We start from the raw sequence: 23,100 nt of genomic DNA, 5'->3' as shown, positions 1-23,100 counted from the left end.
GACTGGCCTCATTCCATAGAAGAGTTGGCAGAGTCTGGAGCAGAATCCGGGACCCCTGACTCCCAGGCTTGTGCACTGAGACGTTCTTGTCTGCCATCTCCCAGCCCCTCTCTTTGCCTTCCTTGATCTTGAGTTCTCTAATGGGTCATCTGTCGTGACCACTGATTACAAGACACCATGCACAGTCCCCCCACTTCCATTTATGCGTGGATCTCTCTCTGTTCTTACATAAGGCTCTCAGAGACAGAGGCCAGGTTGTGACCTTCTCTTTGGTGCTGGCTTGAAGTTGAGGAAAGAGCCAGGCTCTGAGTCCCTTGGATCTGGGTTCCAACCTGCCTATGTGGCTCTGAAGTCAAGTGACTCCTTCTCCCCTTGTTGCGTTCCCCGGCAGCACTAACAGTGGCTCCAGCTGGCTGGACACCTAGAGTGTCAGGCCCTGTGCTCAGGACTTCGCTGTTCGAGGTCCCTGGAGAGTGGAATCTCTCATCCACAAAGTGGTGATTCCCTTGGGAATGCGCAGGATGCAGTCAGAAGAGAACCTGAGTGGGGACAAGCATCCTATATCCTGGGTTTACCTGCTCTTACCCATGCACTGATGTGCTTGACTGCCTGGCCAACACTTACTGAGCATATAGTATATGATGGGCACTGAGGCTCAGGGGATGAAGTCATAGGCTTTGAGTCCCAGAGTCAGTGATGGAATCACCAGGGAGCCCAGGCATTGTGTCTATGCTCTGTGCCACGTGACAAGTCTCTGCCCTCTCTTCATCCTGGATAGACCCTGGGTTCTCACTTCCCTGGGCTGTTGGCACCATGCAAGGTGGGCAAGGTAGGGGCCCTGGTATTCCGGCCCCCAGCTAGGTTCTCAGCACTGCTGAGTGCTGGCTCATGGTGAGTGTTCAACCATTGTTGGATGAATGGAGAAATGACTGAATGAATTTCCCAGAATGCACAGATGCTGCACCTAATCCCTTGGAGTTTAACCAGCACAAAAGTTTGCACTTTGCTGGCCATCCCATGCCAAGGCAAAGCCTTCCCTGAGCCTGTTTCCGTTGTATGTGGGCCCTACCTTATATATTTACATATATATATATAAGTATTTATTGATAGTTGAATGAAACACTCTTCTGAATTGCTAAAGGACAGTATATACAACTTTCAGCTAGGCATTCAGTTTAGTCCCTTAAGGAACAGGAAAGGGAAGGAGGCCCCCCGGTTAGTGTTCAGTCCCCTCCTGCGGGCATAGGCTGCCCAGTGCCAAGTGCACCTTGTGTCTCTCCCCAGCCCTCTCACTGCTGTCTCCTGCTTCCTGCCCTCCGTCCCGCCACGGGATCCCGCCAAACCAGCCCACACGGCCTCCTTTTGTTCAACCACCTCAGTTTCAGGCAAACCAGTCCAGCCAGGTCCCCCAGCCTGCTTTGCACACTCCTTTGAAGCCTTGACAGGCAGCCAACCAAGCTAGCCCAAGCGCGCAAGGCAGGGTGCTGGTGCCGGCGCGCTGGCAGCTGCTTCCCGCCTTTCTGGCTCCTGGGACCTGGCTGCTCCCAGGCCCATTCACTTGGGGACAGAAATGCCTGGACGTTCTCCTTGGCTGGCATGGGCATTGCATCCAGGGCCGCCGGCTGGGGCTGTTCCCACAGCCCAGAGTCCTTTCCCAGGCTCCCTGTTCTCCATAGTGAAACCCTCTGGTTTGTCTCAGGCAGTACCTCCCACAGCCTGTGTCTCCATAAAGGAGAACTGGCAGCAGGAATAGCCTGGCTGGGTTCTGAGCTCTCTGAGAAGAGGCAGGAGTGGGCAGAGGGTAGGAGCACTGGCTTTGGCTTCAGATGAGTGTCAAGCACTTCACTCTGACATCTCTAGCTAGGGGCCTATCTGCTTCGTGCCTCAGTTTTCTCTTCTGTAAGTGGGGAGCATAGAGCACCCAGTTCACCAGCACAGTAAAGGGTGATGAATACTGTAGGTTAGCACATTGCAAGCTAAGCCTTCAACAGGAATTGGAAGCACTGTTAACATGTGAGGATCATCATTCTAGTAGCTGAGGAGCATCAGAGCCTAAAAGACTCATGTGTGAAAGAGGGGTCTCCTGTTCCTATTTTTAAATTTTTAAATGTTATTTATTATTATTATTTTGGGAACAGGGACTTGCTCTGTCACCCAGGCTGGATTGCAGTGATGTGACCTCAGCTCACTGCAGCCTTGACCTCCTGGGCTCAAGCAATCCTCCCATCTCAGCCTCCCGAGCAGTTGGGACTATGGGCACACAACACTGCACCTGGCTAATTTTTTTATTTTTTATAGAGATGGAGTCTTACTATGTTGCCCAGGCTGGTCTCAAACTCCTGGACTCAGGTAATCCTCCCACCTCAGCCTCCCAAGCAGCTCTTGGGAATATAGCACCACCACCATGGCTGGCTAATTTTTTATTTTATTTTATTTTTTGTAGAGTGCAGTGGCTTTATCGCTGCTTGCTGCAGCCTTGACTTCCCAAACTCAAGCAATCCTCCCACCTCAGCCTCCCAAATAGCTGGGACCACAGGTGCCCAGCACCACCCTCAGTTAATTTTTTGACTTTTTTTTTTTTTTTTTTTTTTTTTGCTGGAAACGAGGTCTCACTATGTTGCCCAGGCTGGTCTCGAACTCCTGGGCTCAAGTAACCTGCCTACCTCATCCTCCCAAAGTGCTGGGATTACAGGTGTGAGTCATTGTACCTGGCCTCCTGTTTTCTAAATTTCAAAAGTAGTGCATGCTTACTGCACAATTTAAGAAATTCAGATAAATGAAAGAAAACTTAAAAAATACTCGTTGTGATCAGGTGCGGTGGCTCACGTCTGTAATCCCAGCACTTTGGGAGGCCAAGGTGGGTGCTTCACAAGGTCAGGAGTTCGAGACCAGCCTGACCAACACGGTGAAACCCCATCTCTACTAAAAATACAAAAATTAACTGAGCGTGGTGGCGCTCACCTGTAGTTCCAGCTACTCGGGAGGCTGAGGCAGAAGAATCACTTGAACCCAGGAGGCGGAGGTTGCAGTGAGCTGAGATCGCACCACTGCACTCCAGCCTGGTCAACAGAGCGAGACAAACAAACAAACACTGTTGCTGGGTGCTGTGGCTTGCGCCTGTAATCCCAGCACTTTGGGAGGCTGAGATGGGAGGATGGCTTGAGCCCAGCAGCTTGAGACCAGCCTGAGCAACAGAGTGACATCCTGTCTTCACAAAAAATTTTTTAAAAAATTAGCTGGACATGGTGGTGGGCCTGCAGTTTCAGCTACTTGGTGGCTGAAGAGGAAGGATCACTTGAGCCTGGGAGTTAGAGGCTGCAGTGAGTTGTGACTGTGCCAGTGCACTCCAGCTTGGGTGACAGAATAAGATGCCATCTTAAGAAAAAGAAAAATTAAAAAAACCTTTTTATCCTACCAACGTATATACTTATGTGTGCACATGTACACACACGTATGCATACCCCTACACACACTAGAATTGCTAGTTTATAACCATATGTAATAATAGTTTATATGGACATAACAGTGCATACCTATTATATTATGTACATATGTAATGCATTTTATATACTTTTCATACATATTTCATTTCATATTAAATACAGATTCTTGCATGTACATATATTTGAAAAACTAAAGAATAGGCTCCTCTGGTTTTGTGACCAGTTTTTGTCATTTAATGTAAGCTGAATTTTTTTTTCTGTTAGGGAATTTTTCTGCAGGAAAATATTTCAAGGCCACCTGGTATGTTTACAACACAAACATATTATCTCCATTTTACAGTTGAGGACGTGGAAGTGCTGAGATGCAACATAAGTTCCCCCAAATTACTCAGCTACTTGAGGCACAGCTGACATCCAGAAGCTTCTCCGGGAAGGCTTTTGGAGTTCCCCAAGGCAGAGTCAACAAGAACGTAAGTTCCTTGAGAAGAGGGACTGTGTGCCTCACTCACTGTCATCTCCCCACCACCTGCTGCAAAGTGGACATTCTGTTAATAGTTACTGAGTGAATAGACGCAGGAAGTTCAGCCTTTTTTGATCTAATTTCTTGCTCAAAGCTCATCACAGCATTCAACATGTGGCCTCCTCACTAACCTGTGCATCCCCCAAGTCCAGGACCATGTCAGATTGTCTTTGAATCCCTCAGCCCCAGTCCCAGACCTGCACGAGAGCAGGTGTTCAGCAAATGAATATCGAATTGTGGAAAACAGGGATCTCTCCATTCTGGATTCAAAACAGCGCCCTTCCTGTGAAGCTTTTCTGAGCCCTTTCACACTGAAGTTCTCCAAACCTTCGTGTTGACACTATCTGCCTGCTGCCCTCAGTCCGGGAGCAACTTGGACATCAGCCCTACCTGTCACACTGGGGTTGGTGCACCTGGCCTGTTCCGGGACAGATCGCAAGGCTGAGGGTTAAGTAACACCTGGAGTGGTTAGGAGGCTGGGCACCTCCTTCTTGTGAATCTCCCGGGCTGCGTGGCGGGTGGCGGGTGGCTGGCAGGGGAGGACCCTTGGCACTGCTGTGGCTTTGCATTTGCTGCCAGCGGGGCCTTTGATGCCCCAGGGGCTGCTCACCCAGCCAAAGGTATTGTAGAACACAAAAGCTGCAGAAAGCAGCACAAATAAAGTAAAAACGACCCAGGAACTGCCAGGGAGCTTATCAGCCTGTTTCCTGGTCACAGGTATGGAGTGTAGAGAGGCACGGGGAGCATTTCTGGGCCTTGTGATCGCCTGCACGTTGCCAGGGCCCCTGGTATTGTGTACAAAGCATTAACCTGAAAGCTAAGCAAGGCTCTTCACCTTGCAAAACTGACTGAATGAGTCCAAACTCTTAGAGTTTTTGTGAGGGTTAGATAGGTTGATAAGTTAAAGTGCCTACTCTGTGTGTGTGCATCTAATAATGATAACAGCTGCAGTGGTAATAACGATAGCAGCTAATACTTTCTGAGCATTTCATATATGCCAAACACTATTTTAACTGATTTTTATATTAATTCATTTAATCTTCATAATGACACTAAGAGGTAGGTAGTACTGTTGTCTTCATTTTATAGATGAGAAATTTCGCCAAAGCTCAGAGATGTTAAGTAATTTCCTTAAGATGGCACAGCACATGAAAAGACAATCTGGCATTTGAACCTGGCACTCTGGTTGTGAAACACTGGTCTATAGCCACGTTGCTACCCATTTCTTCCTCCTAGCCTTTGGAATATTGTGTTCCCCTAATTATTATGGTAGTGAGGACAACCAGGTGATCATGATGAAGATGAGGATGACGACGATGACAGTGATGGCGGTGGTGAAGGAGGAAGACATGCCCTCATTTCGTATAGCAATCTGCTTCTTGCTGGGATTTCAAATCCATTTTCATTGTTGATCCTGAGAGCAAGCCTTGGAGGGGGAGTCATTTTGAAATCCCAGGAAACTGGGTCTTAAGAGGCGGCTGAAGACCCATGCAGTCATGCGGTGGAGTCTGCGAGGCCCAGAGCGGAAGAGGAGGACATGGGTGTAGCAGCCCACACTGCTGTGCCTACAGCTCTGGATCCTGACTGTGTGAGTGGGCCCAAGGCTGCTGGAACCTCTGGGGCTATAGCAAGAAGGGTGAGGAAGTTGCCCCACTCCTGCTGCCTTCATGAACATTGGTTGTTCCCTCAGGACAGGAAATTGAGGCTGTTCCCTTGACCTCTCCAGACAGTTAGTGGTGACTTCAAGTCCTCTTATGAGATGGTGGATCATAGCTACTGTTGATTGAGGTAAGACCTTCATTTATTTCATTTAAACTCATCAGTAGCCCTGGGAGATGCATATCATATTTCCATCACGGTGTACCATAATTGCATCAATTAATTTTTGCCACGGCAATGTGGAGTAACAACTACAGAATCTGAGTGGCTTTCAATGTTAAGCATTTATTATCTGCACATGTGGGGAGACTGGCCAAGCAGCTGTGCTGAGCTTAGCTGACTGCCTGCTGGCTGATGTCATTTTGCTGGAGTCGCTGGGGTGTCTCCACTCTGCCCTCTGGGTCTTTCGTCTCCTTCTGAAACCAGCAGACTAGCTTGGGGAGTGTCCTTCTTATGGTGAAAAGCACAGAGCAAGAGCAAGACCATTCCCAGGTGAACAAGCCCTTTCCAAGCTTCTGCTGGCCTCTCTTTTGCTAGCACCCCATTGGCTGAGGTGAGTGACCTCACCACGCTGAGTGTCAGAGTGGGAAGGCGCTGCAGAGGTACCTGGTGGAGGGTGAGGGTGCAGATAGGGTGAAGAGTCAAGACCTGTTTGCACTTGATCACAACAGGTGATGTCATCTCAACTGTCCCTCAGGCTTCTCTGAGCTTTGCTGTCATCCTTACTTAAAACTATTTGCATTGTTAGAAAGAAGGAAAGACTAACAGGCACCTAGCAGTGACTGAATACCTAAAAATCCACTTAAGGAGATCACTGCTGTGACTCTCCGAGGCTCTGTGGGACCAGGGGGCTTTATCAAGGTTGCCACACAGAGCAGTGGCTCAACCAGCATTGGAATGTCAGTTGCCTGGTTCCCATTTGTGTGTGCATGTGTGTGTGTGAACCCAAACCTGTGCCCCAGTCAGACTTATGTGACGCTTGCAGTCAGTTCTCCCTCACAATGTTACTTGGGTCCTGGAGGCTGGAAGGAAAAGAAGCTTTAGGAGAGAGCAATTGTGACCTCCTTTCCACAGGTTGCTATCACCCCAGGTTTTCCACAAGCTTCTCCCTGGGTGGCCACCCCAGAGGCTAGAACATAGCAGAGGACTTTTCATAAAATCTTTGGAGTCTTCAGAAGAAGGTTTTTTGAGATAGGTCATGGAGAAATGAGGCCTTTGAGCCATAAATTAGCCATAGTGTGCAGGCTGGGGCCTCACCAGTTCAGCGAAATCTCCAGCCTTGAGAACTGAAACTGACTTGGGGCTCTGATTTTGACAATGGCCTTGAAGTAAGGCACTCCTCCTTGTGTAGTTAGAGCTGCTTCCCCTTCTCCTTTGTCCCGCTTCACCATGGCATAGCCCCAGGGAGTCCAGATGCCAAATTAAGTCTTTGGCCTGTATCCTGAAATCCATTCCCTTAGGAATACTTTTCTTCACTTTCCTGCCTGAGGCCCCTCTCCACACTTTTGCTTGCTTTCCCATGTTAAGAAGACATATTTGAAAGTGATTCCTGGGTGGCCAAAGTCAGAAGGCTGGGTAGCCATCTGCCTTGCCGGCTACCTCCCCAACCCTACCGAGCTGTGAGCTTACAGGTGGTACCATCTGCACTGCTGCACTTTTTTTTTTTTTTTTTAGCCCTGACCTTTGGCCTAATAAAAGCAAAGTGCAGAGCTTTGAATGAGGGAGATACAAACAAGATGTTCTCTTCCTCCTCCAGCCCCTCTTTTCTCTCCTCCTTCTCCTCCTCCTCTTCTTCCTCTTTCCCTCTCTACACTTACTCTGTGCCAAACATCAATCCAGGGATGTATTTATTTTTCCCAGTGAACTGAGGGTTTATAAGGAGGATGCCCTTTTCTCTGCAAGGGCTAGTATTCTCTTCCTCTTGGAAAACTCCTGTTCATCCTTCTGGACCTGGGGGAAGAAACCCATTTCCCACAAGACTGTTCTCACCACCTGGGTGGAGTTGCTGCCTCTCCATTTTGGAACATCACACTTTGAGGGCTTTGCTCTGGTCCAGAACATACTTACTCTGCTGTTCTGGCTCATCTCTTGGTGTGTGTGTCAACTGAACCGTTTGAAGGGGATGACTGTGGCTCCTTTATTTATCTCTGTGTCCTCTGTGCCCACTACAGTGTCAAACACAACATGGAAGCTAAATATACACGTGCAAAATGGGCAAATGTAGGTACAAGCAGGGACACCCTTAGTTCAGCAGGGACCTTGGGCTCCAGATCACTCAGCTCTAACTTGGAAGCTGGAACACCTGGCTGTGTTGCACAGGCAAGACCTGTGTCTCCATATACACAATTTATTCCTCACACTTGGCAAATGTGTGCCAAAGCTGAAAGAGTTCAACCTTATAGAGTTTGACAGGTTCAGGTTGGCATCCTTGCTCTGCCTTTTCCCAAGCAGGGGACTTTGAGTAAGTTACTTTACTGCTGCCTTTGCCACAGTTTCCCCATCTGTAAAATACACATAGAAACACTTGCTTTGCCTGATTTGTTGAAAAGAATAGAGATGATGTTTGCAAAGTCCTGGCATGTGCAGTATCTATTATGGCTCTTTTATTTATCCTGCAAAGCAACTGTTCATAGTATCACATGGTGGGCAGGGGTAGGGGGCAATAAAAGCGTTTGTGGCAAGGATCCAGTTATTTGCAGCCTTCTCTTCTGTCTGGTTTTGTTTACTGTCATGCAGGAGACGTGCCTTCACCAGGGCACAGCAGTAAACCTGTTGGCTACTCTAGCCCTGCCTGGATTCCCAGGAAATTGGCAGGAGAGGAGCTGCCTGCTGCTTGTGGGCCTGCAGTTTAGGCTGCAATCACTGTGGGAACACACAGGGTTAGGAAAACAAACACATGACTCATTGGGGACTTCCGACCTCAAGCCAATGAGGTGCTGACACCTTGCAATTTCTGAGGGTTCCCAGTAGATATGCATGTGTCTGCTCAGCCTTCCTTGGACCTGAGCCCATCTCTCTCTGCTCTCACACTCTGTGGGGGGCTAGGGGATGGAATACTTGTGTTCCTACCCTTCTTTCCTCCTTCTGCATTTATTGAGCCTTGCTAGGTGCTGGGAATGTGATGACAAGTAAGACAGTGCAGGCAGGCTACAGACAAGTCAACACATGCGGTCTGCTGGAAAGCAGCCCCCAAAGATGACCATAATCCCTGGGATCTTTGACTGTTACATCACGTAGCAAAAAGGACTTTGCAGATGTGATTAAGTTAAGGATGTGATTAAGTTAAGGATCTTGAGATAGGAAGAGTATGCTGGATTACTCAGGTGGACCCAAAGCAATCACAAATAGTTACTTATTAGTGGTTCCTTATTAGAGGGAGGCAGAGGGAGACTGACTACCGTAGATGAGAAGGTGATGTGACCATGGAAACAGAGATTGTAGTGATGCAGCCGGAAGCCAAGAAATGCTGGCCGCCTCTGGAAGTGGAAGACAAGAAACTGATTTTCCTTTGGAGCTCTGGAAGGACCCGGCCCTGTTGTTACCTTGCTTTTAGTTCCTTATGACTTAGTTCACCCTCTAACCTCCAGAAGGCTAAGAGAATAAATTTGTGTTGTTATCAGCTGCCAAGTTTGCGATGATTTGTTACAGCAGCAAGAGGAACTAATACAATGTGTCCTTGCAATGTTATAAGTGTTAACACCACTTCCCTAGTGATGAAGGAGACTGAACAGCCCAGTGGTTCCAAGGTAGATCCCTAAAGTCCCAGTGCTTTGGTTCAAGTTCACGTCTGCCTTTTGTTGGTTAAGGGGCCGTTTGCCATGTTACTTCTCAAAGCCCCAGGTTTGTCTGTCATCTGCTGTAACATCATGATGTAAAATAAGGGTAATAGTCATTTCCATCTCATGCATGGTGGCGAGGATTGAGCTGTGAAACGCACATAAAGTTGGCTGTCTGGAACACAGTATGTACCCCAGCACCTTCCTCCTGTGCCTTGACTCTTACACCTCCTCATCGACAAGAAGGCACTGGATGCTGGAGAACCTCTCCATAGGGATGTCGCAATGCAGGGCAATGTCTGGAGAGGTGTTCTGGGCTGAGGCTTGTGAATAGGATTGATAGGACATTTAGTAGTTAGCAGTGGGAGGAGGCAGGGGTCCCCGAGACCCAGCACTTCTGCAGGGCTGGGCACTGTGTTGAGGCCTCAGTAGTTTAGTGGCTATTCTGAAACAGTCACTCACTCCTGATCCTCCCAGGCACTGCCGTTCACAGGCAGCCCTAGTTTTACCTCTGTAAACTACTCATGAACATACATCATTCTTTTATTTAGTAAACAGGAATCTCACCCCTGCCATGTACCTGCCAGGCATTGTAGGAGTGAATGGAAGCTGCTGCAGGGTTACCGCACCTGGGCTTTGTCAGAAAGGTACTAGAAGGCCGTCAAAGCAGCTCCTGGAGGACAGTTGAGCAAGTGACTGTTAGAGAAACCTGAGGCTTCGTTAGGGCCAGGACTTGGCCACAGGGTGCTCTTCCGTTCCTGCCTGCCTCTGCTGCATTGAGGATGCAGCCTCCAGGCCCACCATGGGTTTGGGCTCCTTCCCTGGGACATTTGGGATGGTTTTGATGCATACTTGCTGTTGAGATTCTCACCAAATAGCTGCCTGGGCCGCTCTCCTCTTGACCAGTCAGCCACCACCACTGCCACTGCCAGAGGTCCACAGATGGAGGCTCCCCCAGGCAGTGGGAGGAGGCAGGGGTGCCCGAGATCCAGCGCTTCTGTGGGGGTTGGACACTATGCTGGGGCCTTAGGCCCTGCAGTCACCACACCTCTGAGGGGCAGGAGCCACTGGGTCCATTTTACAGTCTCCTCACCTATCTTTCAGTTGGTTATGGGACATACGCCCATTTGTTTTCATTTTGCACATACGTTCAGAGGGGAGTAATCATTATCACTGCTTCCCACTGGGGAAACTGAGGAACAGAGAGGCTGGCTGACTCATGGTCACACAATGAGTAAGAGGTGATCCCAGATGAGATTCTATAATTTATACTTTTAATGGATTTTTCAGCTGTGGGTTTGAGGGAGCTTGCTTTGATTCGCTATAGAGAATGTTCTTTTCCCTACCTGGAAATGCAATTGTCATTGTTACTGTGTTGTTGCAGTTTGTTTGCATTCCTGAGACCATGTCAGCAAAAGGCTTGGAAAGGGAAGTGGGTGACAGCCTTGAAGCATCTGGCCTGTAAGAAGAGTCCATTTGGAGGGAGGATCTCAATGCATTTTTTAACATAAATACATGCTAGGCTAGCTGTGCCCACAGACAGAGGGGGTACCCAACCCTCCCAGTTTCTCTGCCCTTGCTGAGAAGCCTGGGTTCTGAACCCCGTGCCTCAGTGGGACACAGAGCTGCTCAGGAGCACACAAAGCTCAGCCTCTGCCCCTGCCTTCCAGTTCAACACAAATGCTGCTCGCGTTGGTGGCTTAGAGCCCAGCAGTGCATTTAGCTCAGTACCATTCCTGGGGTTGGTGGGCAGGTGAAGGTGCAAAATCACCCCTGATGAAGAACCACTGGTGTAAACTAGTGGTTCCCAACATTTGCAATACCACAAATCCCTTTTACTGGTTCTCCTTCTCTGTGAGGGAGTTTATCAACCGAACAAACTTCACAGTTAAGTATTTATTCCTCCACTTTCTTATCTAAAAATATCTGCCAGTGGGAGTTCCTGATCTGGGTCACCAGGCTGAGTTGATATAATTCTGGCCAGTATCGAGCAAAGAAGCTTGATATTTTAGGTGACAACTGTGGCCTTATTGGAAAGGAAGGTGCAATTTCCGGTAGACTTCTTGACCCTTCGAAAAATAGACTGAGGACCCCCATGGAAGAGTCCTGAGATTGGAATCACTGGTATAAACTTTTATTTTGCTGTTCGGAATTAAGAATTTCGATCAAATGTTGATGGAAGTTTCCTTTGAACTCCACGTTTCCCCGGGAGCCTCCATCCTGTCTCTTGTCCCCTTTTGGCATGAGCAGTGTCATTATTCAGCATGTATTTATTCAGTGATCACCACATGCCTGGCACGTCCCTGGGTGTGAGGTTGCCGCGGTGAACGGCAGATGCAGCCATGGTACTAATGGGGTCTGTAGCCAAGTGAGGGAGGCTAAGAAAGAAAGAATGTCATTTCCAGCAGTGATAAGTCCTAAGAGGGAGGTGCGGCACGTGAATGGGCTTGAGGGTGCTGGTCTCTGGAGTAACAAGCCTCTGTAAATAATCAAGTCACCCATTTCCCACCCCTGCCCTGATGCACAGTCTTCACTTGGCCTGTTTAGGATCATTTCACAGATTTGACAGGGCCCAGTTTGTTAGTTGACTCCTTGGGGACGGAATCCTTTATTGCTCGCAAAAATATGCTCTGCAGTAGACTGTGTCTTGCTAATTGAGAGGCATTCTGAGAAGTGGAGCACCCCTGCCTCATTAGATTCAGTAAGAGGAGGCCTTATAGGTACGTTGAACCTGGCCTGGTGGACAAAGCTCCCTGCTGAGAGCTGGGCAGGTCTTCGGAAGGAGATTTAATGTTCTTCAGTAGGAAAGATGGTAGTTCCTCTCTCTGTCTCCAAAAGTCTGCAACCAAGTCATCAGAACACAGAAGGGACCTTGCAGCCATTGTGTCTTTGTGCTCAGGTCCTGTCTGAGGGAGGGAAGGGAGGCAGAAGGGAGGGGAGAGATGGATCAGCTCCATTTGTCAAGCCAACCTGCTCAGCACAGGGTGCCCCTCCTCTTGGCCACTGGAAGGCTTTCTTTCTTTTGGCCACAATCAAACACCATTTCTTCTTTCTGCGTTTGTTCCCTGTACGTCAACGACCGTTGCTGTGCGAAATAGTAGCCGCTTGGCAGGGGAGTTCATGAAGGTTGCAGAGCACCTGCTCAGGTTCCTGCCTCTCCTCCTTTCCCCCTTCCTCCCTCCTCCCACTTTTCCTTGCCTGGTAGCTACCTAATTCTTCTCTTTTAAAATACAGTTCAGTGAACAATCCACACCAGCTGCCTTGGGGAATCCTCCAAAGAGACAAATTCTACCCTGTGCCCACCTCTCCTCTAGTTAACACCTTTCAGTGTTCCCTCCCCTCCTGTTGTCCTTGAGTTAATGTCTTAAAGTCACGGCCCTTGCTCAGCCTCTAAGGCTCTGGTGGGTGCTCCTTCCCCTTGTAGCTGGGTGGGTTTCAGGAAATGCCCCATCTGGTCATGAGAGATAGGCAGCCATACTTCAGGGGAGACGGTGGCAGGGGAGACAGTCTAGCCACAAAGAGCAAAAAAGACAGGGATGAGATGGCTCAGAGGGAGCCTTGGTAAAGGCTTTGGCTCTTTCTCTGTTGAGATGGTACCATTGGAAACTTTTTAGCAGGTTCTGATTTGCATTTTAATGAGATCCTTCTGGCTGCTGTGTTGAAAGTGGACTGGAAGTGGCAAAGGTGGAAAGACAGGCCGGGTGCGGTGGCTAATGCCTGTAATCCCAGCACTTTGGGAGGCCGAGGCGGGTGGATCACGAGGTCAGGAGATTGAGACCATCCTGGCAAACACAGTGAAACCCTGTCTCTATTAAAAATACAAGAAAATGGCCGGGCGCGGTGGCTCAAGCCTGTAATCCCAGCACTTTGGGAGGCCGAGACGGGCGGATCACGGGGTCAGGAGATCAAGACCATCCTGGCTAACATGGTGAAACCCCGTCTCTACTAAAAAATACAGAAAACTAGACGGGCGAGGTGGCGGGCGCCTGTAGTCCCAGCTACTCGGGAGGCTGAGGCAGGAGTATGGCGTAAACCCGGGAGGCGGAGCTTGCAGTGAGCTGAGATCCGGCCACTGCACTCCAGCCTGGGCGACAGAGCAAAACTCCGTCTCAAAAAAAAAAAAAAAAAAAAAAAAAATACAAGAAAATTAGCCACGCGTGGTGGCAGGCGCCTGTAGTCCTAGCTACTCGGGAGGCTGAGGCAGGAGAATGGCGTGAACCCGGGAGGTGGAGCTTGCAGTGAGCCGAGATCGCACCACTGCACTCTAGCCTGGGTGACAGAGCGAGACTCTGTCTCAAAAAAAAAAAAAAAAAAAAAAAGGGGTGGAAAGACAGACCAATCAGGAGACTATTGTGGTAATCCAGGGTATTACAGTAATCCTGGCCTGGTGGAAGCAGAGGAGACTGTAAAACATGATCAGATTCAGAATATATCTCAAAGGTAGGATTTGCTGCTGGATTGGCTATGGGGTGCCATAAAAAATATGATCCTGATTGTTCTTTATCTTGTGCAACTACAGAATGAAGTTTCCATTTATTGATATGGGCGAATCCTCAGGGTGAGAAGGAGTGCCTATTTGGTTTTTTTGTGGATAGAGGTGGAATTGTTACATTAGAGATGTTGGTCAGACATCCAAGTGGAGACAGTAAGGAGGCAGCTGCATGTACAGATCCAGAGTGTTCACTTGGCCAGTCCCTGGTACTCAGACATGTGATCAAATACCACTTTAGATGTCACATGGAGTATGTTTTGAATGAGGTTAACATTTAAATCAGTAGACTTTGAGGAAAGGACATTACCCTCCACAATGTGAATGGGCCTCATCCGATAGTTGAAGGCTTTAAGAGTAAAAAGACTGAGGAAATGGCAAGTGGGAATTCTGACTCCACACTGCCTTTGGACTCAAGCTACAGTTATCAGATCTTCCTGGGGGCTCCAGCTTGCTGGTCTGCCCTGCAGAGTTTGGACTTGCCAGCCCCCATAATCACATGAACCAATTCCTTAAAATCTCTTTCTGTCTCTCTCGTCAACATACACACATCCTACTGATTCTGTTTTTCTGGAAAATCCTAATACATGGAACAAAGGGATAAATTTGGATATCCAAAATTTATGCAAAAATGGATATTTGGATTTGTATTTGGGACTTAAGTTATTTACGACTTAAATATGAGTGTGATCATCAAGAGAAAATTGTGGGCAGAGAGGAGCCAGTCCACAGGGCCGCACAGCACAGGTTGAGATTCAGAAATTATGTATGTTTGTGTGTGTTATGTGTGTTTGTGTGTGAGTGCTTGTGTGTTTGTATGTGTTTTTGTGCTTTTGTGTGTGTGTGCTTGTGTGTGAGTTCTTGTGTGTGTGTTGTTTGTGCTTGTGTTTGTGTATGTACATTTGTGCTTGTGTATTTGTATGTGTATTGTTTGTGTGCATATGTTTGTGTTTTGTGCTTGTGTTTGTGTGTATATGTTTGTGCATGTGTGTGTGCATATGTGTGTGTTTGTGCTTGCATATGTGTGTGTTTTGTGCTTGTGTGTGTGCATATGTTTGTGTGCTTGTGTGTGATTGTGTGTATAAGTTTGTGCATGTGTGTTTCTGCTTGTATGTGTGTGTTTCTGCTTGTGTTTGTGTGTTTCATGCTTGTGCTTGTGTGTGTTGTTTGCATGTGTGTTTATCTGTATGTTTATGTGCATGTGTGTGTTTGTGTTCGTATGCATGTGTTTGTGCATGTGTGTGCATGTGTTTGTGTATTTATGCTTGTGTGTTTGTGTGTTGTGCTCGTGTGTTGTGTGTGTGCATATGTGTGTGTTGTTTGTATGCATGTGTGTTTGTGCTGGTGTGTGTGTTGTTTGTGTGCATGTGTGTGGTGTGTGTTTGGCGTGTATGTGTGTGTGTTTGGTGTGTGTGTCTGGTGTGTATGTGTTTGGTGTGTTGTGTTTATGTGCCTGTGTGTTGTGTGTGTGTGTTTGATGAATGTGTGTGTTTGTGTGTGTGTACGTATGTTTGGTGTGTGTGTGTGCATGTGTGTTGTGTGCATGTGTGGTGAATGTGTGTGTATTTTCTGTGTGTATTTGTGTGTGTGTTGTTCGTATGTGCATGTGTTTAGTGTGTGTGTGTTTGTATTGGTTGCTAAGCACTTGGTGTGTGTCCGGCATCCCCTATTACTAGATGGAGCTCTTCTTAAAACAGTTTGGATGTCATCATGGAGAGCCATGTATCTCCTTACTTTTTCTGGAAGTTTGGGAAGGGATTCTCATTGGGCCACCTATGTATTTGACTGAGGCTTTGCAGTTCCCGTGTCACAGTCCCTCCAGTGTTCTGGGCAGCAGACTGGCATCCAGCCTTTCCTTCTCCTCTGTCAGAAATGGACTATTCTGGCATCTTCCTTCCATGCCATTTTCAGTTCCCCTAACCTCCAGTCTCTTGAAGCCATTTAGCGTCTCTTGGTACTGAGTAATCCCGTTTATTAAAGCATGTGAAGCTTCCTTAATGACAAGTGTTGGCACAAATAGTTTTGCAGCCCCAACGGACAGGGTCTTTTGAACTTGGTGACTGGAAAAACGGTCGGTGTGAATAATGTGAAGTGCAGGATCATGGTGATGAATTTTCCTCACCCTCTTTGTTCCTTGTTTTCTTTGTAAGGCAGAATGTTTAACCCATATTTTCCAAGAACTGTGTAGGTGGGTTGCTGGGGACAATTGATTTTTAGAGAAGTGATGTTTCTTTGGATGTGGAAACCAAGAAGCAAAGAATAATATTGAGCAACAGTCCTCCTGATGACCAGGCCTGGGCTAATTATGGCAATAGTGTTGCAATGTGTTTGGGCCATTATGCAGTATAAGAACACCACTTCCCCCCAAGATGCCCTGGACACAAGGTAATCCTCAGGGCCTTGCTCTAGCCCCGTGTCACCCAATGTCAAGTGGATCATCTACTTTCTAAGGCTGTAATTGGTCCTAAAGAAGAAGTGGAGCCTGGCAGGAGCAAGGGACACAGGTATTTGTGTGAGGAATACTGAGTGGTAATGGTAGTTCTGGTACTGCCCTGGCTTGCTGTGCGAGTCTTCTCACCTGTCTGAGCAGTGGGATCACCATCTTTGAGGAGATTGGACTAGGTGGTTTATTTTATTTTGAGAGAAGATCTTGCTCTGTCACCCAGGCTGAAGTGCAGTGGTGCAATCTTGGCTCACTGCAACCTCTGTCTCCCGGGTTCAAGCAATTCTCATGCCTCAGCCTCTCAAGTAGCTGGAATTACAGACTTGCACCACCACGCCTGGCTAATTTTTGTATTTTCAGAAGAGATGGGGTTTCACCATGTTGGCCAGGCTGGTCTTGAACTCCTGACCTCAGGGGATCTGCCTGCCTCAGCCTCCCAAAGTGCTGGGATCACAGGCATGAACCACTGTACTCAGCCTTGGACTAGGTGCTTTCTAAGGAGTGGGGATGGGTCAATGGGAGGGTGCCTTCCCTAAATAAAGGGGCCAGCCCTCCCTTAGCATCCACTTGTTGTATTGTGGGAGGGTGGGTTCAGTGCTGCCAAATTAATTTTTGGACTTTGAATATAATGAAAATTTCTGAATTTGGGATGTAGGCAATAACTTCCAAAATATTTGAAACACCCTGTGGGTGAAATCTGTAGTTGGATAAAGCCCCTAGGACTTCACTTTGCAACTCAGCATTCATGCATTGCTCTCCGTGGCTTCTTATAGGCTGGGGGCCAGGAGGTGAGGGAAGCTCTTGTGATTTGTTTTGTTTTGAAATTAGTATAAGTATCTTCAGGAACTAAGAGAGCAAAACCAGACTGGAAGCTGGGTCACAAGATGCTGTTGCCTAGAGACTTAGACAGAGGGCATGACATTCGCTCCCTCATAGAGGGAGACGGCCGACGGCAGGAGCCTCAGCAGCCCAGCCCCTTAAGATTGATCCCTGGGTCCTCCACCCACTGTCTCTGGCTCTGTGGACTCCATGGCATTCAGAGCTAGGGAAAATCAATTATTTCAACATCTTATTTTTTTCAGTTAATAATTACATTTTGGAGATCTTTGTGTGTGCACATGTGTGTGTACACATACATTATTCTTTTTTAACTGCTGTATAGTATTACTGAAGTATTTTCCCAAACTATTTCTTACACACACACACAGACACACACACACACACACACACACACGGAGGCCAAACATCTTGTCTTTTTTTTTTTTTTTTTTTTTTAAAGACAGGGTCTTGCTCTGTCATCCAGGCTGGAGGGCGGTGGGGCAATCATGTTTCACTGCAGGCTTGACCTCCTGGGCTCAAATGATCCTCCCGCCTCAGCCTCCCAAGTAGCTGGGACTACAGACATTTTCCATCACACCTGGTTAATTATTTGACTTTTTTTTGTAGAGAAGGGGTCTCACTATGTTGCTCAGGCTGGTGTCAACCTCCTGGGCTCGAGTGATCCTGCTAACCAGCCTCCCAAAGTGCTGAGACTACAGGCATGAGTCACCGCACCTAGCCCCAAACATCTTACTGGATAAGCCTTTCTTGGCCACTCTATGCAGACAGGCCCCATCTCGCACCTCCATCTTCCCTTTTTTTTTTTTTCTGTCTTAATTGATCACCATAGCACTTATCATCATCTGACCCACCATATAGTTATTTGCTTATTTGTTTGTTGACAGTCTGACACCCCCAACCCCTCATGAACCCCAGGAATGCAGAGACTTCTGTTAATTTTATTAAGTGCTTTATTCCCTGGAAAATGGTTGGTGCCTACTAAATGTTTGTTAAATGCATAAGTCTCTATTTTGGAGATGACCTCCAGGCCCAGCCTCAGGCACAGAGAGGTAAAGTAACTTAATCAAAACTGACAGGCAAATCTGGGCCCAGAGCCCATGCTCTAATCTAAATCATTACTACCTGCCTACTGGTAACAAACAAAACCTCAGCACAGTGCCTGCAACACAATAAGGACTCAGTAAATGTTAAATAAAGGTAATAATGCTTACAACAACAATCTTTGCCCCCAGAAAGATCCTTACCTTGAAGAGATAGCAAGGATTTGAGATGTTCAATATAAAATACCAAGTATGGTGCCTGTGCATAGTTGGCCATCAATGAGTGGTGGCTATCTACTATTATGCTTGTTGTTTTATTATACTTTAGCACATTGTGTTGTACTTAAATGCCACTTGTTTGCCCTACTTATCTTTGTCCCTCCTGAGGGTGCAGAGTGAGCCTTATTCATTCCAGCATTCCTACAATCTTGTACATCCATACAATTCTTGGTATGTGGTTGACATACACTACTGTAAGGTACATGAATGAGTAAGTAGATAAAGGAACGAACAAATGGGCCAGTGGTTTGTTGGGGCGACTCTGGCCAGTGGTTTGGGGACATGCTTCCTGGAGTCTTATCCCCTCTTGTCAGATTCAGGTTTAGGACAACGGTACAGTTGTTCCATTGTTCCCAGATAACATATCCTATCTTAACGTCTTTGCTGGGGCAGCCCTTGGACACACCCTGAGCTCCTGCCCTATCACTGGCCCCACTTGGACCCCTTGTGGGCAGGCACCACTGCAGCCTGCTCTGAAAAGAGCTTTCATGTGACCAGCTGACCCTACTCCTTGACTCCTCCCTTCTCTGATTGAAAAAAAATGTTTAAGGGGACATTTCTCTCTCCTAAACTTTTTATGTTCCATTGAAGACCTAGAAAATATGTTAAATAAAAGTGCTTTGCAACAGCTAACCTATGTCTTCTGGCTTGTACCCCACAAACACCTTATCTAATGGGTAAGTCAGTTTTTATCTTTATTTTACTACTGAAGAAACTGATGCTTAAGTGTTGCATGCTTTTTAAGTCACATAGTATTAATGAAAAAGCCTAAGGCCAGAACCAGCTGTCTGCACACAACCCCAATGCTTTTTCCACAAGAGTCACCCACACGGCTGTATTTGTTTGTATTTTCCACCCTTACCTGCTTCCAGAAGACTTTGGAAGGGTGTGTTACATATTTAATGATCCAGGGCAACTTTCAAGTCTGTTAGCTCCGTGTGACACCGAGTTGCCCTGTACGGTGTCATGAGGAGAGGCTTCATAATAAGCTGAAGTGGTTTCTGCAGATGACACCACTCAAGGGTGAGGATGCTTTCCCTTCTGCCATGTTTTCCTTTCCTGTTGGATTTGACTCTTAGATCAGTTGTTCTAAGACTGGGTTGAAGGTTGGAATTGCCTAGAGGATTTTTTAAAATCCTGCTGCTAGTACCCCAGCTGCAAAGATTCAGATTTTGTCTGAAATGGGAGCAGGGCATTGGGATTGATAACATCTCCCCAGATGATTCTATTACGCAGTGGAGTTTGAGGACCACGGTCTTAGGGCATCCCTGTTATAGGGATTCTGGGGACTAACAAGAAGCTGCCGACCCCAAACTATTTCAGATGTAGTTCCAGCCCTCCTAAGCAAGTCTTGGGTCAAACCTGCTCACTCTTGCTCAGATTCATAACTGCTCACCTTTCAGAAGAAATGACAATGCTGAAAGAGGAAACCAAGGGGACAAGAGAGATGGCAGTCATCCCAGCAGCTGTCTTGTGTTGTGCCCCTACTGTGTGCCAGACACTGTCCTAAGCACTTTACTTATATTAACTCATCCAGCTCACGACCAATAAAATGGCCCTAAGAAGTCTCTGTTGGTGTCATCCCCATTTTCCAAATGAGAAAACTGTCCATGGGGTTGGTCAGTCACTTGTTCAACCTGGGAGTGGCACAGCTGGGATCTGAAGACCGGGAGCCTGGCTCTGTAGGCTTCTGTTTAAGTGACTGCATCTGTTGCCTTGTGGGATGTTCTTAGAACTGTAGGATACTGGTTCCCACATGGCCGAGAATCTTCTCTTGCTAGTTCATGCTACATGGTGATGCAGAAGCATAGTTCTAATCTGTCATTCTGTTGCTCAGGAGCCTACACAGCCCCCCATTGCAACTGGAGGGAGAAGCCAAGCTCCTTAGCACAGCACCTGAGAAATACCCTTTACAGCCTGGCCACTGGCTGAACATTTCTTTCACTCTCTATGCCACACTGCTCTGTTAGTACCATCTGAAGGTCTTCTCCCTTTTCTCTGTCCTCTAAATGCTCACTCTTCAATATCTAACTCAAATATCCTCTTCTCTAACTTGTTCAGGAAGAGTGAGTGAGGCCCTTTCTTTGTTCCCCAGGCTCTTAGTTTCTCCATCTCTGATCACATAGATCACAGCCCTTTCTTTAGTTTTCTCCAGGGGACCAAGGAGTGGGGCTCTGCCTTTCTCATGTCTGCTCTCCCTTCACGGCCCCCCACAGTGTCTTCAGTGGATGGCCAGCCTCTCATGAACAGGATGTCCTCTTGTCTGAGGTTCTACCTTGTTCCAGCCATGGGGTCATACTCTCTTTATCTTTTGACTATCCAAAGGTGTTCTGTTTAGGACTGATGCCTTCCTCCAAGGTACTTTGGGCTCCAAAGTGGGCAGTTGACATCTGCTGTGCTTTCTGAGGCCAGGCTTTGGTTTTTGATGAATCCTGAGCTTCAGTGGAGATGTGTTAGCCTTGGGCTTTCTGTGTTCTTGAGTTCCTCAGAGTCCAGAAGAAAAGGAAAGCTGACACTTCCTAGGAATGACCTGTGAGAAGAGAGGTTGTTGTCTTGCTACTAAGTTCAGCTTGGTTCCGGACTAAGTCACCATGGGCCAGAGGAGGCAGGGACAAGAGAGATGAGATGGTATCTTGGCCACTAGATGGGAAATATTTTTGTTTGCTTGTGTACTTTTGTGGAAATGGTGGCAGTTGCTCACCAAAGAGAACGAAAACTCTTTTACTAGAGCCCCACCAGGGTCTGAAGAGGATGAGCGCATGGGAGCCATTGTCTTGTAAAGGACACTGTTGAGACCTTGCTACTGCTACAGTGAAGAGCACAGGAAAAGCCAAGCTTTTGGATGAATTCTAAGAATTTTTCATGCAGAAACCCATGCATGATGAGAATACAATCTTCATTACAACATTGTTTGACATAGAAAAATGAGACTCAGCTTAAATGCTCATTAGTTAGTGATTGGTTGATTAAATTGTGATCAAATGGAACACCAATACAGCTGTTTAAAAAATTAGTAAAAAAAAAATCAGTATGTGAGATGATGCATCTGTTAATTAACTCAACTTAGCCATTCCACAATATATACATAATTCAAAACTTTATGTCGTACATTATAAATATGTACAATTTTTATTTGTGAATTAAAAATTAATCTAAAAACATTAGTGGCTGTATGAAGTAATCGGTAACCATCTTGAAGCTATATTAACTACCAAAGAGCAATGTCAACCTTAACAACACTGACTTTTTAAAGAATAGGGCCTAGAACAGTGTGTGGAATATGCTAACAGCTACACACTAATGCACAGCCACCAACCCCAGATCAGTTACGTGAACTTCTGCATTCACAAACACGTTTAACACACTCTGTGGCTACTGCCTCTTTACTGACCTGAAAGTCAATTCTAGAGGACAGATGCTCCGTGAAGGCAGGTCCTAGCCTGCCCATTTGCATTGGTATCTCCAAGGCCAACCTTAGAGAAGGCACACAATAGGCTTTCCACTAATATTTGTGAATGAATGAATGAAGGAACAGAGAGAGGAGTTTTCTTTCCACAGTTTCCTTCTACCTGCTGCTACTCCTTGAGCATATGAGGCTGGAATCTAAGCCCTGAGGTCACTCACTGCTCTCCTGGGTACTGTTCCCGGCCTCCCGGCCTTTTCCTTGAACTTCTATGCTCTGCAAGACTTTCTCATTATCCTCTAGGCTACAGAGAAACAAGGAGACAGAGGAGAGCCTTGAAATGGACCTTCAAGATTACAATGTGTAGCTGACATTGTCAGTGAAGTCAGGCAGATCTGACTTTGCTGATTAAGTTAATGTATGAGCCGATCCTCCCCGGAAGCTGGGATCAGCCTACCCGTCTAATGGTGGGCTGGTGTCAGACTTGCTGGGGTTTGGGTCCTCGCTCCAGCATGGCTGCCTGTGTGACCTTGGCCACTTTACTTAACCTTGCTGAATCTCAATTTCCTGATCTGTAAAAGGAAGCTAAAAATGCTTCTCTTGAGGTTGTAGTGAGGATTAAATGTGATAACATAAGTGAAAGTGCCCTTTGAAGCAAGAGGAAGGTGAAAGTGCTTATTGTGTCAGGAGAAATGTGTGGAGGGCCCCCTGTTGTTCTCAGGTGTCTCATCCTTCTCAGGGAAAAATCCCCATGCCAAGTTAGGAGAGGTTATAATTTGACTCTTTTTTATCCAGGCACTTCTCTCGGCTGCCCAGGGTTTTCAGCTTAAGCAAATAAATTACCCTTCTCCACTGGGCTCTGTGTTCTGTAGCCAGCCATATGTTTAAGCTTGATAGAGATTTTTATCTGACTGGGTAATATTACCCAGCAAGGGATGACATTTCTTATCAGAGGCCCTGAGGAATCAGAGATAGGAGCCCTTTCTTTTTCCTGGCCGCCAGTCCTCCATGTGCAGGGCTGGCGGGGAGGCTGGGAGGGGCTGGCTGGGCCTGTAGTGGGCATCAGCTGGTCCTCTTTTCTTAAGACAGCACTCCTGTTAGCTGACCTGCACAGAAGTAGGTCATTTTGAGATGTTTGCATCTTGGAGCCACTGATAGAGGCAGGGCAAGGGAGAGTGAATGAGGAAGGAAGGCGGGAGTATGATGAT

General features: G+C 47.1%; 1 long non-coding RNA gene across 1 annotated transcript in view; it reads left to right on the top strand.

Annotated features, from left to right (window-relative positions):
* LOC115899695 overlaps positions 1–23,100 on the top strand; it is an 83,520-nt gene that overhangs the window by 9,736 nt on the left and 50,684 nt on the right. Inside the window, exon 2 of the long non-coding RNA XR_004059329.1 lies at positions 3,784–5,751. This is a non-coding gene — a long non-coding RNA (uncharacterized LOC115899695). The remainder of the gene's footprint in view (positions 1–3,783; positions 5,752–23,100) is intronic.

This window comes from Rhinopithecus roxellana, chromosome 9 (genome assembly GCF_007565055.1).
Source record: "Rhinopithecus roxellana isolate Shanxi Qingling chromosome 9, ASM756505v1, whole genome shotgun sequence".
In the NCBI taxonomy this organism is placed as follows: Eukaryota; Metazoa; Chordata; class Mammalia; order Primates; family Cercopithecidae; genus Rhinopithecus; species Rhinopithecus roxellana.
The sequence above is the reverse complement of the archived record's forward strand: the minus strand, read 5'-3'. Positions and strand labels throughout refer to the sequence as shown.